Raw genomic sequence first — 15310 nt, 5'->3', positions numbered from 1 at the left:
GGATTTTTCAGTGAAAAAGGGCCAGACAGAGCTCGCCTCTGTCTCGCTGTCTCTGTTTTGGATGCTCTGACGTCACGGCGGATGCTCTGCAGCCTCCGTTCTAACGATCGGAGCAGGCTACGCCCACAGAGAGCGGCAGGATTTTTTGGACGGTCGTCCTGGACCAATAGGAGAAGGCCAGTCAATGCAGTTCGTTTACGGTGCGTTTAACAACAATAATAAAAAAATACTTAATTTTTTTTAAAGAAATCTACAACGGTTTAAAATATCTAAATACAACAACATTGCAATCTAAACACACCGGAAAAATCTAGGGATCATTTTATTAAAATTAAAAATAAATGTTTTAAATAAACAACCACATATTTCTAGGCCGATTCTTTCTACTTCGATTGAAATGAAGTAGTCACACTAGTTATTTCTAAATTTGGGATATTTGCAGAAGTGTTTGTGCATTTTTTGTCAAATGTATAAAAAGCACCTATCATCAATTTTCCGAATTTAACCTGTACTGGCTATGTTTTTATGATAACTGGCCAGAATTCATTCAAATAACTTTGTTTAGTATTAAACAACGTTATGGAGCGTAGACATCTTAGCAGAGACGAAATGCTAAGGGCCGTGGGTATGCTCGAAGCTGGAATGCATCAAATCGACGTAGCTAGAGCATTAAATACAACGCAAAGTGTAATATCACGATTAAGTGCACGCTACTGTGAAAGTGGTGATGTTGGTGAAAGGCACACAGGGCGACATCGCATTACTACCCCTCAGCAAGATCATTTTTTACAATTAAATGCTCGACGCCGACCCACTCTTACAGCACCAGAGCTTAGTTTAATTCTCCAGGAAACACATAACGTATCCGTTAGTCCTGACACTGTTCGCAATAGATTAAGAGAGGTCAGCTTAAGAAGCAGACGTCCCTGGAGAGCTCAACCCTTAACGAGAGGAAATCGAGAGGTACGGTATTTGTGGGCTCAAGATCATGTTCAGTGGTCGAATGAACAATGGGCCAATGTTCTCTTCACGGATGAGTCACGCTTTGGAATTCCTCCGGATTCGAGAAGGCTTAGGGTATGGAGAGAACCAGGAAATCTTATTCGGTTGGATCATGTTCAGGAAGAGCACCCTTATCAAGGTGGAACAGTTATGGTCTGGGGAGGAGTCCAGTTAGGCCGAAAAACCGATCTCGTTTTTCTTGAAAGGTTTCTAACAGGAATCACATACCGTGATTTAATTCTTGAACCTGTCGTGTTACCATATGCCAATTATTTTGGGAGAAACTTCATTCTCATGGATGACAATGCTCATCAATTAAAAACCCTCCCCTAGCCGGCACAATCTCCTGATTTCAACCCCATCGAGCAGAAGAATTTTGAGAATGAGTATGCCTCGTGAAACTCGTAGGGATCTGGTTCGGGCCATGAATGCAGCGTGGCATGCTGTACCTCAAGAAGAGATCGACAACCTGATCAGGAGCATGGAGAGACGATGTAGGGCTGTAATGAACAGTAGAGGACGCTATACCCTTTATTAAGTAAAAATGGTTTTATCTTTTTTTTAATTCACAGTTTAGAATAAAAAATATTTTGTGTATTTATCTGAGTTCAATAAAAATCAAGGTAAATTTGAAAATTTCGCTAAATTTCGCATTTTTATTTTCAAAACGTCCTCTAAACCATTTGTTTATTTTAATTTTACTATATCAGAAATGCAAAAAATAAAATTACTGACGATGGCTGGATGAAATTGTAATATCCCTAGACTTTTCCGGTGTGTTTATTTTACGGTTTTGAGAATAAATGATGGTTTTAGGATACTGACCAGTGTTGCCAGAATTGAAGGATTTTACTGTCAAATTTCGTCGATTGATGAGCTGAAGGGTTTTTATCAAAAAAAAAGGGGGACAATCTGAAGGTTTCTGGCAATTTTGCATAATAAAAATTGTTAAAATATGTACTAGGACTATTTATTTTTTTTTGTCTGTAGTAGGAGTATGTATTGTCCTTAAGGGTGTTTAATTAAGGATGCCTCAGTTTAAAGGAATACTGCTGTCAAAAAGTCTGCAATTTGGAAGATTTTAACATTTAAGAAAAAATTGATAGGTACATTTTTATCTTTCAACACGTCTTATTACCAGGGTTGGAAAAAATCATGATTTAAAAAAACAGATTTTTTTTTATTTAAATCAGATTTTTTTAATTTTTTTAAAACAATATTTAAATCGGATTTCTAAATGTCTAGGACTTATTTCCAATTAAAGTCCTATCCTAAATGGAGAAATCTTTATAACTCTGCCCGATACCGATAACATTAACAAAATTCTACGGCGCCTGTCATTTTTCTACATCTGTCACCAATATATTCCTCAAAAAAAGTCGCTCGCTTCAGATCAAAATGATTTTTTTTTCAAACGTCTCAAAAGTATTAATTTTTGTCATTTTAACGCCAAGGCATAAAATTAGAGCACTGTTACGCCTAAGCACAAAAGTACAAAAATATATTATTAAACTGATATTAACTGTCAAATTCAACGAGTGTACAAATTGTTGCTCGATTACTGTTTATATTATTTGCAATGGTTTGAAATTGATTAAAAAATTATTTGTCATGTTTAATAGTATGTTCTATTCGGAATAAAAATGTACTTTTTGTGCAAAAAGTAACGTCGGAATAGCTTTACGATGGTCCTTCAAAGGTACAACATCGTCAAAAAAGTATAATTTTTACTCCTAACAAAACAATACACTATTGTTCGGAAATAGTCTTAAATCGAGAATGAAATTAGTATTGTATTATCTAATGTCAAAGTGTAAAATACTTACTGCAGATCAAAATGTCAGTAGGAATTAGTGGAAAAAAAATATAAAACAACATATTTTCTGACAACGATTATAGATTCTCGGGAATGAAGATAATATAGTCTCTATATAAAAAGAACCTAGTTCTGGCACTAGCCTTTGCGAATGATATGTATTCGAACAGCGAATTTTTGTCACATTCGTAAATTTTAAAATAAATCCCTGCGTTTAGCGCATTGCGTAAATTTATATGGGAAATGTCATCGATGTTCATTTCAAAGCCATCGCTGACGCCGTTTTTATTCGATCATACGATAGCGTATATATTAATACAGAATTAAGAAATAAATGCAGTTTTTTAATTGGTGCAAAAAAATACATGCACATCCCTGTCCTGCAACCGATTCCAGGACTGCACTGTTCCAGGACTCTTCCCGTGGACGCTCAGTCTCATCCAAACCGTCGCGCGAACGACACCTGTTGTCCAAACACAAAGGGCTTGTTTTTCCCTTAACCCAACCCTCATCCGACTCGATCTACGATGTCCTTCTCACAATAATTACCCTGATTTCCTTTTTATACCCCTAAAACGTATCTCCGAACTTATCTCGTATCGGTTTTTCTTATATATTTTATCCCGGATACTGTGCCTCACCCTTTAATGGCAATGCTACGTATCGTGAATTCAAGACGGACCTTGCCAGGGTCGAAGTGTTTCGCGTTGTTTCTTGTTGTGGCCGTGTTCGTGCACGTTTGTTGCATCTTCGGCATGATGGGGTTCTTTGTTTACAAGAATTACTTTGCTAAAAAGGGCGCGGATAGTTAAATTATGTATTGGGGAGGTGTACGTTTTTGTTAGGGTGTGTTTACAACGGTGTGACCTTACCTGCCCTTGAAATTAGAGTGGTTTATTATTTATTTAAGGTTGCCCTTTTTGGAATGTGATAACCACACTGAAAAACAATATTGAAGGTTATTTCTTGCCACAGATTATTGTAGTAAATTTACCATCCGTTCTTTATTTAGTTTTACAACTCGTTTGTAAAATCGCTGTATAGCTAATTTGTGGCATGTATGTAAATATGTTATAATATATCTTTATATTTACCAATATTCTTTGTAAATTTGTCTTTTAAAATCGCCAACTTCTTGTAATATTACTATAAAGTAACAACAAATTAAAACATTTTATTATAGTGAATTTATAATTACTTTTGTAAATTCACAAAGCGTTAATAAATATTAATAAATTTAATAAAACACGTGTTTATAATTATAATATTTATTATAAAGAGTAATAAAAAGTCAAGATACTCATTGTCATCTCTTCTTGTCTAGAAGAACCTTACTGCAATTCTGCGCCTAATCAAAATAGGAACAAAATTGTCATTAGATACAAAATAAAAAAAAACATGCAAAAAGAATATCTAATCAAAACAGTCAACTTACCAACTTAGAGACTATGGATGTATAGAGTCCTCTATAAAATTTGTCCTCCGAAACATAGTCTGAAAGAATAAACAATACTTAAGAGATATGTTCATATAGAGAGATCATGGAACAATTATGTTTAAAATGCAAATAATTATAATAAATGGAGATTGTGATTTCTAAGAGGGCTGGATTTATATTTACGGAAATTACATACCGGGTGTTGCATCGTCGGACGGGACATAGGAAATGCCATGTAAATTTTAATGGGGTCAATTATTGGCTTCCCTAATTATTTTAGAGAATAATTCTATTTAGGTTTATTGAAGAGCACTAAAACCCACATTCCAAAGAATAACTTTAGATATTTTTGATTAGCTCGTTTACGAGTTATCGCCGATTTCTTTTTAAATATTTCTCCTTTCTTATGGCCCTGTATTTACTTATGAGCACCAGTCAAGGTAAAAGATAACTGTCAAATGAAGCTGTCATTTCAGAAATTTATCTATTTAGTGCTTTATTATTTTTATTAAAAACTCATACCTACATCGAAAATATTAGCCGCATGAATTACACTACCGAAGAAAAAGTATTGATGATCAAGGAAATAGTTATCAAAAGGTGTGGGACATGTTTGCTGCTCTGTATCCGAATAGACCGATACCTGGAAAATCTACAATCGCAAGGAATAGCCAGAGATTTGAGACCAAAGGTACCCTAATAAATAACTGCAGATGTGAAGCAAGGCAGGAACAAAGAGAAGATGCAAGAAATGATACCGACTTGGAAGGTTTATTGTGCGTGGAAGAGAACGATGGAAAGATCAGCACAAGGAAACTTGAGGATGGAATAAGAATAGATCACACTACAGCGTTTCGAATATCGAAACGACATAAATACTATTCCTTCAGATATGAAAAGCACCAAGAGCTATGAGATGGGGACGAAATACGGCGGCAGGCGTTTTGTTTTGATATAATGGAAAAAGCAAACACGGATAGGGAATTTTTAAAAAACATATGTTTTACTGATGAATGCACTTTTACATTAAATAATGAACCCAATGTTCAAAATTATCGATATTGGAACAAAGAAAACCAACACAGGTTTGTGGAAACCAGGGCGCAATATCCAAAGAAAGTAAATGTTTGGGCAGGGATATTCGGACACAATATTATCGGGCCATTATTTCTTACGCGAAATTTAAATGCAGAATATTATTTGGAACTACTCAAAAATCATATTTTACCTGCTTTACATGATGCCGCTAGGGAAAATCATGAAGTTTGGTACGAAATGGATGGCTGCCCGGCACATAGTACCCTGGCTGTTCGGGAATATTTAGACAATAGTTTTAACGGAAACGTTATTGGCCTAAATCACACAGTAAATTGGCCAGCAAGGTCTCCTGATATTTCGCCAAATGATTTCTTTCTCTGGGGCCATTTAAAAAACAGGATATACAAGGATAAAAAATACCCAAATCTAGATGAGTTAAAAAATGCTATTTCTGCCGAATGCAATAGAATTTCAGTTTACCAACTAGCGAATGTAAGAAGAGAATTTTATGATCGCCTGGGTTATTGTCTAGCAGTCGATGGAGGAATATTTGAACATCTTCTTAAATCCTAAAGTTCTAACAATTTAATAGTACGTAAATTAATAAGTTATTGAATATTGTAATAATAATATAATTAACCTTGTAATTGATTACTTTATTTTACTTTAATTCATATTAATTTGTATTTATAAATACATCTTTAAGATTTCCAATGTAGGAATGAGTTTTCAATAATAATAATAAAGCACTAAATAGGTGAATTTCTGAACTGACAACTTCATTTGACAGTTGTCTTTTACCTTGACTGGTGCTCATAAGTAAATACAGGGCCATAAGAAAGGAGAAATATTTAAAAAGAAATCGGCGATAACTCGTAAACGAGCTAATCAAAAATATCTAAAGTTCCAACCAAAAAAAACCAAACCAAACCACAAACCAAACTCGTAAACGAGCTAATCAAAAATATCTAAAGTTATTCTTTTGAATGTGGGTTTTAGTGCTCTTCAATAAATCTAAATAGAATTATTCTCTAAAATAATTAGGGAAGCCAATAATTGACCTCATTAAAATTTACATGGGATTTCATATGTCCCGTCCGACGATGCAACACCCAGTATAATTATTTTTTTAAGTAGTATATTGGAACTTTTTTAATTTATTTAGTAAATTACACTCAGATAGTTTTTTTTTTAATTTATTAACATTATATTTGTCATAAGTCAACCACACTTTGGAACGAGAAGAAATACAGAATATTGTGTTTGTTTTAAATATTACCAAGTCTATAGAAATATTGTTCCATAATAAATACGTCGTAACATACGTGATTCATCATATTTTTTCCCGTATTATACAGCGTGTTTATTTACATCCTGATTGATCGTGGGATGACTTCATAACTGAGAACACCCACATCAATTTCAGAAGATGAATTTTAAGATTAATTTTTGTGTTATTATTGATCGATGGGTAGACATTATTAGTTTAAATTTAGTTAGATACACGTTGTATAGAACGTCTTAGTATGATAATTATAAAGAAGAATATACAGGGTGTCCCAGAAATAAGTGGAAGTATTTTAACTGGTAGTATAGTTCAACCCCAGAAACACGCATATGAGTTTTTTTTCGCGAAAAAAAAATTGAAAATTCGAAATTTTTTGAAAAAATTTTTGGAAATTTTTTTAGTTTTTAATTAAAAAACATAATTTCTTGATAATATGGCAACATAGGTATTAAATTAAATTTACAAAAAAGAAAATCCAGAAAAGATCCAGTGGTTCCCAAAATTTTAGCAAAAAATATTTTTTTTTGGAAATTTTCAAAGTAAAATAACTCCTTTATTTTGGACTTATTTGAAAAACGATGAAGAGAAAATATGTTTCTTTTATCGAGATCTACCACCCCTTAAAATACTTGCACTTATTTCTGGGACACCCTGTATAAATAAGTCCAAAATAACCGAGATAGTTTACTTTGAAAAATTAAAAAAAAATGTTTTTTTGGATAAATTTTGAGAACCACTGGATCTTTTCTAGGTTTTCGTTTACCTAAATTTAATCTACTACCTATGCCATATTATGTTTTTAAAAAGCCATCCAAAAAAATTCGAAAAACATAAAAACCCGGGGCGTCTTATACGAGGGGCGCCACGACGGCAACTAAAATATTTAAAAACGGTAATCTAATCAAAGAGTAACGAATGACCAGATCAATAATTAATCGGTACTATCAATTTCCACATTAAAATATTACCAATTACCACACCACATAGGGAAGAACATCTGACTAAACATTATAAACACTACTAGACGTATCCTATTATAGTTTACTGAAATTATGCTCAAAAAATTCTTTGCACGAAAGCTTTGGGATAGTTTTAATTTCTTCCATTCTATATGTTTTTTGGGTGCTCTATTCAAAACTGAGATTTGCGAATTCATTTTCGTGGAAAAATCTTAAACAAAATAAAATAAAAAAAATATAAATCTGATTTGTTCGCTGTATTTTACTTATAATTCAAAAGCTATCAAGTTTTTGTAAATTACCTTTCTTTCTATAATTCTTGTTTTTATAAATTTTCTCTAAACAAACTGTTTTGGGTCAAGAGCCAGCAAAATTGACAGTTTTAGAATGACTGCCCAATATCGCACTTTTTCTACTACCCTTTTATTTGTTATTAATGGCTGATGTACCCTAAAATTATATATCGATATCCTTATTATCCAAAAAAAAGCTTATAAGTTTGCCTCAATAGTTAAATTAATTTATTAACAGTAGTGGGAAAATATATCAATCTTTTGGTGATTTTCATTTTCCCAATTAAATGTGCATAATAATACACGGAAAATGGTAGCAGAATCGTAGAATTTTCTCATTAGAGCAAGACAAAGGAATGCATCTTAATCACTGGCTGAATCTCATTTTAAAGCCGACAAAACTGTATTTGATCATAAACTGATTGTGCACGAAATAATTGATTGTGAAAAAGAAAAGAAAATTTTCTTAAATTCTTATAGAAAAATAATACAACTGCTTGAAACTAAATACTAATATTTTCAAAGACTACTTATACCAGAACGAGACTTTGAAAGTTGGAATTATATTTCTCATAACTCTATATACCGGGTGCGTCTCAAAAGTGGCTCCCCCCTATAATTTGTTTATTTTTTCAGAAAAAAAAACGAAATTTGGTATGTTAGTATACGACATAAATTAGGATTAATTGACGTATTCAATTGTTTTTGGTCACTTCCTGTTTCACCGGAAATTACTACAACTTTTGATTTTTAAATGGCACCCTCGGTATATTTCTACTTTATGACATATGTCATCTTTTGATATTTTCGATTAAAAATATGATTTTGGCATCTTTTTGGACCGGCCAGGACAAGACACAAAAAAACATTAGACGATCAAATCTATATTTCCAAGGCTCCTTGTTTAAAAATTAGTGTTTTTAATAGAACCATGGCACTCTAGATTGAAATTTAAAATATAATGTTTTTTGGACGAAAATGTCAAAAGTTGACATATGATATGTCATTCTACTCAGAGTGTCATTTTCTATCAAATAAAGTAGAAATATACCGAGGTGCCATTTAAAAATCAAAAGTTTTAGTCATTTCCGGTGAAACAGGAAGTGGCCAAAAACAACTTAATAGTCAATCAATCCTAATTTATATCATATACTAACATACCAAATCTCGTTTTTTATGTAAAAAAATTAAAAAGTTATAGGGGTGAGTCAATTTCGAGACGCACCCGGTATACAAAAAACAATAACCGCAGACTAAGATTGAAAGAAAAGAAGAATTTTGAAGTATCTTTAAGTGAGAATTTATTGTTACAGTAGCATAAAATATGCTTAGTTGTTGTTAAAGGATAGTATTGAAAGAAGAGAAAAAGAGAATTATAATAACATTGGGGGGGGGGGGGGGGGGGGGGGGGGGGCGCCATATAGGGTACTCGCCCAGTCTCAGTATTTGCCTTCCGCCGGCCCTGTGTGCACTTATTTAAGACTCACCCTGTATAAAACAGACCTGAACTCCAAAGCTTTTGTCGAGAATGATTTACAGAATACCATAATCGATCGAAAAAAAAACGGCGTCACAGATGGCTTGGAATAGCATCGATCGCAGTAACTTTTTTATTTTTTTTTACATTTCTGACTAAATACCCTTTTTCTATCCTCAGTATAATGTTGAAATTTCTTTATTTTTTAACGGAAAATAATATTTTTCTCCCAACTTATAAAGAATTCGTGTTTTTCCAAAACGATTCGGCAAATTCCTGTTGTTTTTCGCTGAAAACAAATCGTTCAGGATACCTTTTTCCCGCCAGCATTATATACATTTTGATTTCAAAATATTTGCAGGAAATTTAAAAATATATACGATCGGGCCAAACGTATTTTAGTTCAGGTTAAATTTTTGTTCGTGTTAGTGTATTAAGTGTGAGCTGGGATTAGTTTTTTGGGATTATTTTTTTGGAAAAAAATAGAACTTGATGTTTTATACAGGAAATGAGTAAGTTTTAATGTAAATAAAAGATGGGGGAGGGGGATGTTTTTTGATAGTTCTTTAATATTCTTCTTTTAAAGAAAGGTTGATATGACTTGCATGTAGTTGAAATATTTTGTAAAATTAAGTACAGGGTGGGTAAAATTCGACGCTTTTATAGGGAAACACCTTTTTGTACAGGAGATTTTCTACAAAAACTAATATCGGTGTCTGGAGCTCAATTTTTATCAAAATCATGATGGTGAAAACCGGACGTCGATATCTGTTACCGTTAAAAATCTGCATTTTTAACAAATCGCTGTAACTTTTTTGTTATGGAAAATTTTGTATTTTTATGAAAACATTTCCAAAGCACCTTTTTACGTTGAATTTAATGGTTTAAGTATATTTTTTTTAAATTAATAATTTAAGAGTTATCAACAGAAAAATTGATTTTTTATTTGGCACAGCCTGTATATTTTTAACTAAATGAAAAGAAATTAAAATTGCCTCTCCAAAAATATAGCACACTTGATATTTTGTTATAGTCCCCGAAATACAGAATTTTTAAAAGTTCGCCACTTTTAACTAGTAGGTAGGTAGTCTTCTGCCATGGGGTACGTTGTTGCGAATTATTATGGCCATTCTGTCGGGGCCCATTCTATTGACATGCTGGTTCCATTCTCTTCTTCTCCATTATCCATCTGACAACGTCGTTTGTTTGGCACTTTTCTCTTATGTCTACATTTCTCTGTCTGTCCCTCAATGTGTATCCAGTTATCATTCTTAAGGTCTTCATTTCAGTAGTTCGTAGGATTCTCTTTGTTACTGATGTTTCCGCACTATATGTCATCACTGGTCGTATGCAGGTTTTGTATATTCTTGACTTACATTCTGTACTCAAATGTTTGTTTTTCCATATGGGATATTTAAGATGTCCTGATATTGCGGCAGGTTTATTGGCTTGTTTCCTTACTTCTTCTTCCAGGAATCCTGAGCTTGTAATTTTGCATCCGAGGTATTCGAATGACATTATCTGATCAATAGTTTTGTTTTTTATTGCCAATTTGCACCGTAGAGGCTTTTTTGTAATGGTCATGAATTTGGTCTTATTTGTGGAAATTTGCATGTTAAGTTTTTCTGCCTGTCTGTTAAAAGCTTGTAGCATTCTTTGGAGGTCGTCCTTTGACTCTGCAATAATTACTGCGTCATCGGCATAGCATAATATGTTTACTTTATGCATTCCCATTCGATATCCTAATCCAGTATTCTTGACAGTTTTTATTACTTGATCCATGATTGTGTTGAATAACAGAGGGCTGAGACTGTCGCCTTGGCGAATACCAGTTGTAGTTCGAAGATGCTGCGTTAAGGTAAAGTTTGTTCTTATTTGGGTTGTCGTGTTTGTGTTTAAGTCCTTGATAAGTTCTGTGAGTTCTTTCGAGACATTACTGCTTTCCAAGATGGTGATGATGTCTTTTAGTTGAACTCTATCAAAGGCCTTTGTTAAATCTATAAAACATAGATAGGCTGGAGAGTTATATTCTAAGGATTTTTCAACTAGTTGCCTGAGTATGAATAGTGCATCGGTAGTTGATCGGTTTCTTCGGAATCCTTGTTGTTCCTCGCTTATTGGCACTATTGAGGAGATTTGGTGCGTTTGTCCATAACAGAAACCGGAACAGAAAGGTCCCGTTTGTCCATAACAGAAAATGGTCGAATATGTCGAACACCTGTAGCAAAATCTCAAGTCTTGGTTTGCTATTAATTTTTATTGTTATTAGATAATATAGTTTAAAGGTGTTGATGTTGTTAAATATAATTTAAATTGTTATGAAATTCTGCATCTCTCTCTGCAAATATTATTTTCGTTTTACTCACAGAATTTTTTTGCATCAAAGTCTACTTTTTCAAAGTGAGCGAATTTTTAAAAACTCTACATCTCCAAGAGGGATCAAGCAAAATATCAAGTATTCTACATTTTTGGAAAGGTAATTTTAAATTATTTTTCTGTGTGTCCCATATAAAAAATCAAATTTTCTGTTGATAATTCTTAAATTATTAATTTAAAAAAATATATTTTTTTACCGTTTGTACACCATATTACCATTATGGTGCTGTACTAATGGTTCTGAACTAACTTTAAAGGCAGGTTAAGAAGTATGTATTTATTTTTAATTAAAAAAAAATATATTTCCATATTTTCTGATAAATCAATCGAAGATGCAACAAATACATCGAACTTAAACCTATAATTAAATAAAAACATCGCAAAAATGAATGCCGGGGTGGGTTTTCTGGTGAAAACCTTCACGCCGGGAGGTCGAAGAAGACGTAGATGCGAAAAGCAACAGCCCAAGTTGGAACTACCCGATCCCAACCAAAGTCACCCCGATGTGGTCCCCTATTGGGATACCGCGGTACCCATAACTCCCCCCGCTATGTTTTTACCGCCTGGGTACAGAAGAGGGTCTTCTTGTAGAAAAAAGAAGGGTAAGGTTCCTTTATCTCGCTCAAAAATGATTTAGAACAAATCAGGGTGCAATGATTTAAATCAACTTTTTTTCATTTTAATCATGGGTTTAAATAAAAAAAATTAGCTTGTTATGATAAATCGAAAGATAACTGTAAAAATTATAAAAACTTTTACTATAAAGCTATAAAAAAGTATTTTTATATCAAATACATCCTCTATCTATTCATCAAATAAGTACAAAGTTACACTTGTTGTTATAACGTTTAAATACTTCTAGATTGAAAAATATTTGTAAAAGATATAACATATAACACTTATCATCCATTTAAAATGTTAGACCGATTTTGGAAGTTATTTCGTGTGAATCCATTACACTTCTAAATGGCGGAGATTTATTTTGAAATTGTGAAGTGGCAGAAATCCGGTATTTGAATACATTTTATTCGCAAACTCTAGTGCGGGACTAGTTTCTTCTGATGTCAGGTTATATTTTTATTCCCGAGGACTAATCAATGTCAAAACATAAGCCGTAGTCAAAGCTGTTTTATACTTTTTTTTGAAATAGCTCATCAAGCTAACTTCCGCCTACCCTAATTTGTCTTTTAGTTCATTCCAAATTTCTACCGAATTTTTTTTCCGCAATAGGTACTTTCCACTTTGAACATTAGATGGTACTAATTTTATTCTCCCCGACTTCCCAAATTATTTTTAAAATAAAAATCCCAAATTATTTTTAAGTAAGGAAAATTAAAATTTCAAACATAATTATTTTTATAATTTCATAAAAGTATGAAAGGAATTCGTCACAGCAATTGTCCGAAATGCACACACACTAATTTAGAACCTTAATGAAGGTTAAGTAAAGTTATTTATAGTCTGTTTGGCAGCGTGAAAAATCATTGACACGCTCCCGCATTAAAAGTTACATTGTTGCAGCTGGTCGTGAATGAATTCTATTCTGACCAAGTACGGTAGGAAAATGAGAGAAGTAATGGTACCAAAAACCATTATTGAATAAGAATATACCGGGTGTTGCATCGTCGAGCGGGACATAGGAAATCCCATGTAAATTTTAATGGGGTCAATTATTGGCTTCCCTAATTATTTTAGAGAATAATTATATTTAGGTTTATTGAAGAGCACTAAAACCCACATTCAAAAGAATAACTTTAGATATTTTTGATTAGCCCGTTTACGAGTTATCGCCGATTTCTTTTTAAATATTTCTCCTTTCTTATGGCCCTGTATTTACTTATGAGCACCAGTCAAGGTAAAAGATAACTGTCAAATAAAGTTGTCATTTCAGAAATTTATCTATTTAGTGCTTTATTATTATTATTAAAAACTCATACTTACATCGAAAATATTAACCATGAATTACACTACCGAAGAAAAAGTATTGATGATTAAATGGTATTATCAAGGAAATAGTTATCAAAGGTTGTCGGACATGTTTGCTGCTCTGTACCCGAATAGACCGATACCTGGAAAATCTACAATCTCAAGGAATATCCAGAGATTTGAGACCAAAGGTACCCTAATAAATAACTGCAGATGTGAAGCAAGGCAGGAACAAAGAGAAGATGCAAGAAATGATACCGACTTGGAAGTTTTATTGTGTGTGGAAGAGAACGAAGGAAAGATCAGCACAAGGAAACTTGAGGATGAAATAGAAATAGATCACACTACAGCGTTTCGAATTTTGAAACTACATAAATACTATTCCTTCAAATATGAAAAGTACCAAGAGCTACGAGATGGGGACGAAATACGGCGGCAGGCGTTTTGTTTTGATATGATGGAAGAGCAAACACGGAGTCTCTCGGATAGGGAATTTAAAAAAAAACATATGTTTCACTGACGAATGCACGTTTACCTTAAATAATGAACCCAATGTTCAAAATTATCGATATCGGAACAAAGAAAACCAATACAGGTTTGTCGAAACAAGGACGCAATATCCACAGAAAGTAAATGTTTGGGCAGGGATATTCGGACACAATATTATCGGGTCATTATTTGTTACGCGAAATTTAAATGCAGAATATTATTTGGAACTACTCGAAAATCATATTTTACCTGCTTTACATGATGCCGCTAGAGAAAATCAGGAAGTTTGGTATCAAATGGATGGCTGTTATGTTATTGGCCTAAATCATACAGTAAATTGGCCAGCAAGGTCTCCTGATATTTCGCCAAATGATTTCTTTCTCTGGGGCCATTTAAAAAACAGGATATACAAGGATAAAAAATACCCAAATCTAGACGAGTTAAAAAATGCTATTTCTGCCGAATGCAATAGAATTTCAGTTTACCAACTAGCGAATGTAAGAAGAGAATTTTATGATCGCCTGGGTTATTGTCTATCAGTCGATGAAGGAATATTTGAACATCTTCTTAAATCCTAAAGTTCTAACAATTTAATAGTACCTAAATTAATAATTTATTGAATATTGTAATAATACTATAATTAACCTTGTAATTGATTACTTTATTTTACTTTAATTCATATTAATTTGTATTTATAAATACATCTTTAAGATTTCCGATGTAGGAATGAGTTTTCAATAATAATAAAGCTCTAAATAGGTAAATTTCTGAAATGACAACTTCATTTGACAGTTATCTTTTACCTTGACTGGTGCTCATAAGTAAATACAGGGCCATAAGAAAGAAGAAATATTTAAAGAAATCGGCGATAACTCGTAAACGAGCTAATCAAAAATATCTAAAGTTATTCTTTTGAATGTGGGTGCTCTTCAATAAACCTAAATAGAATTATTCTCTAAAATAATTAAGGAAGCCAATAATTGACCCCATTAAAATTTACGTGGGATTTCCTATGTCCCGTCCGACGAAGCAACACCCGGTATAGTCTGTCCTATGGATGTGAAAAAATAGGATTGCCATGGCTTTTATTAATCTTTTTGCTGTCATCGTCTGTCGAAATCTGTCCTGAGTCGTTGACGCACATTATATCAATGTATCTTATGCGTAATTATTATCTAATACATATTTCTGATGATGTCCTTATTGTT

General features: G+C 33.0%; 1 protein-coding gene across 9 annotated transcripts in view; it reads left to right on the top strand.

Moving 5' to 3' along the window:
- Positions 1-15310, top strand: part of LOC115887206 (phosphatase and actin regulator 3) — a 155678-nt gene that overhangs the window by 124197 nt on the left and 16171 nt on the right. The window lies entirely within an intron of this gene.

The sequence above is a fragment of the Sitophilus oryzae genome, unplaced genomic scaffold, assembly GCF_002938485.1.
Source record: "Sitophilus oryzae breed Bouriz unplaced genomic scaffold, Soryzae_2.0 scaffold_555_pilon_pilon, whole genome shotgun sequence".
NCBI classification, from domain to species: Eukaryota; Metazoa; Arthropoda; class Insecta; order Coleoptera; family Curculionidae; genus Sitophilus; species Sitophilus oryzae.
The sequence above is the reverse complement of the archived record's forward strand: the minus strand, read 5'-3'. Positions and strand labels throughout refer to the sequence as shown.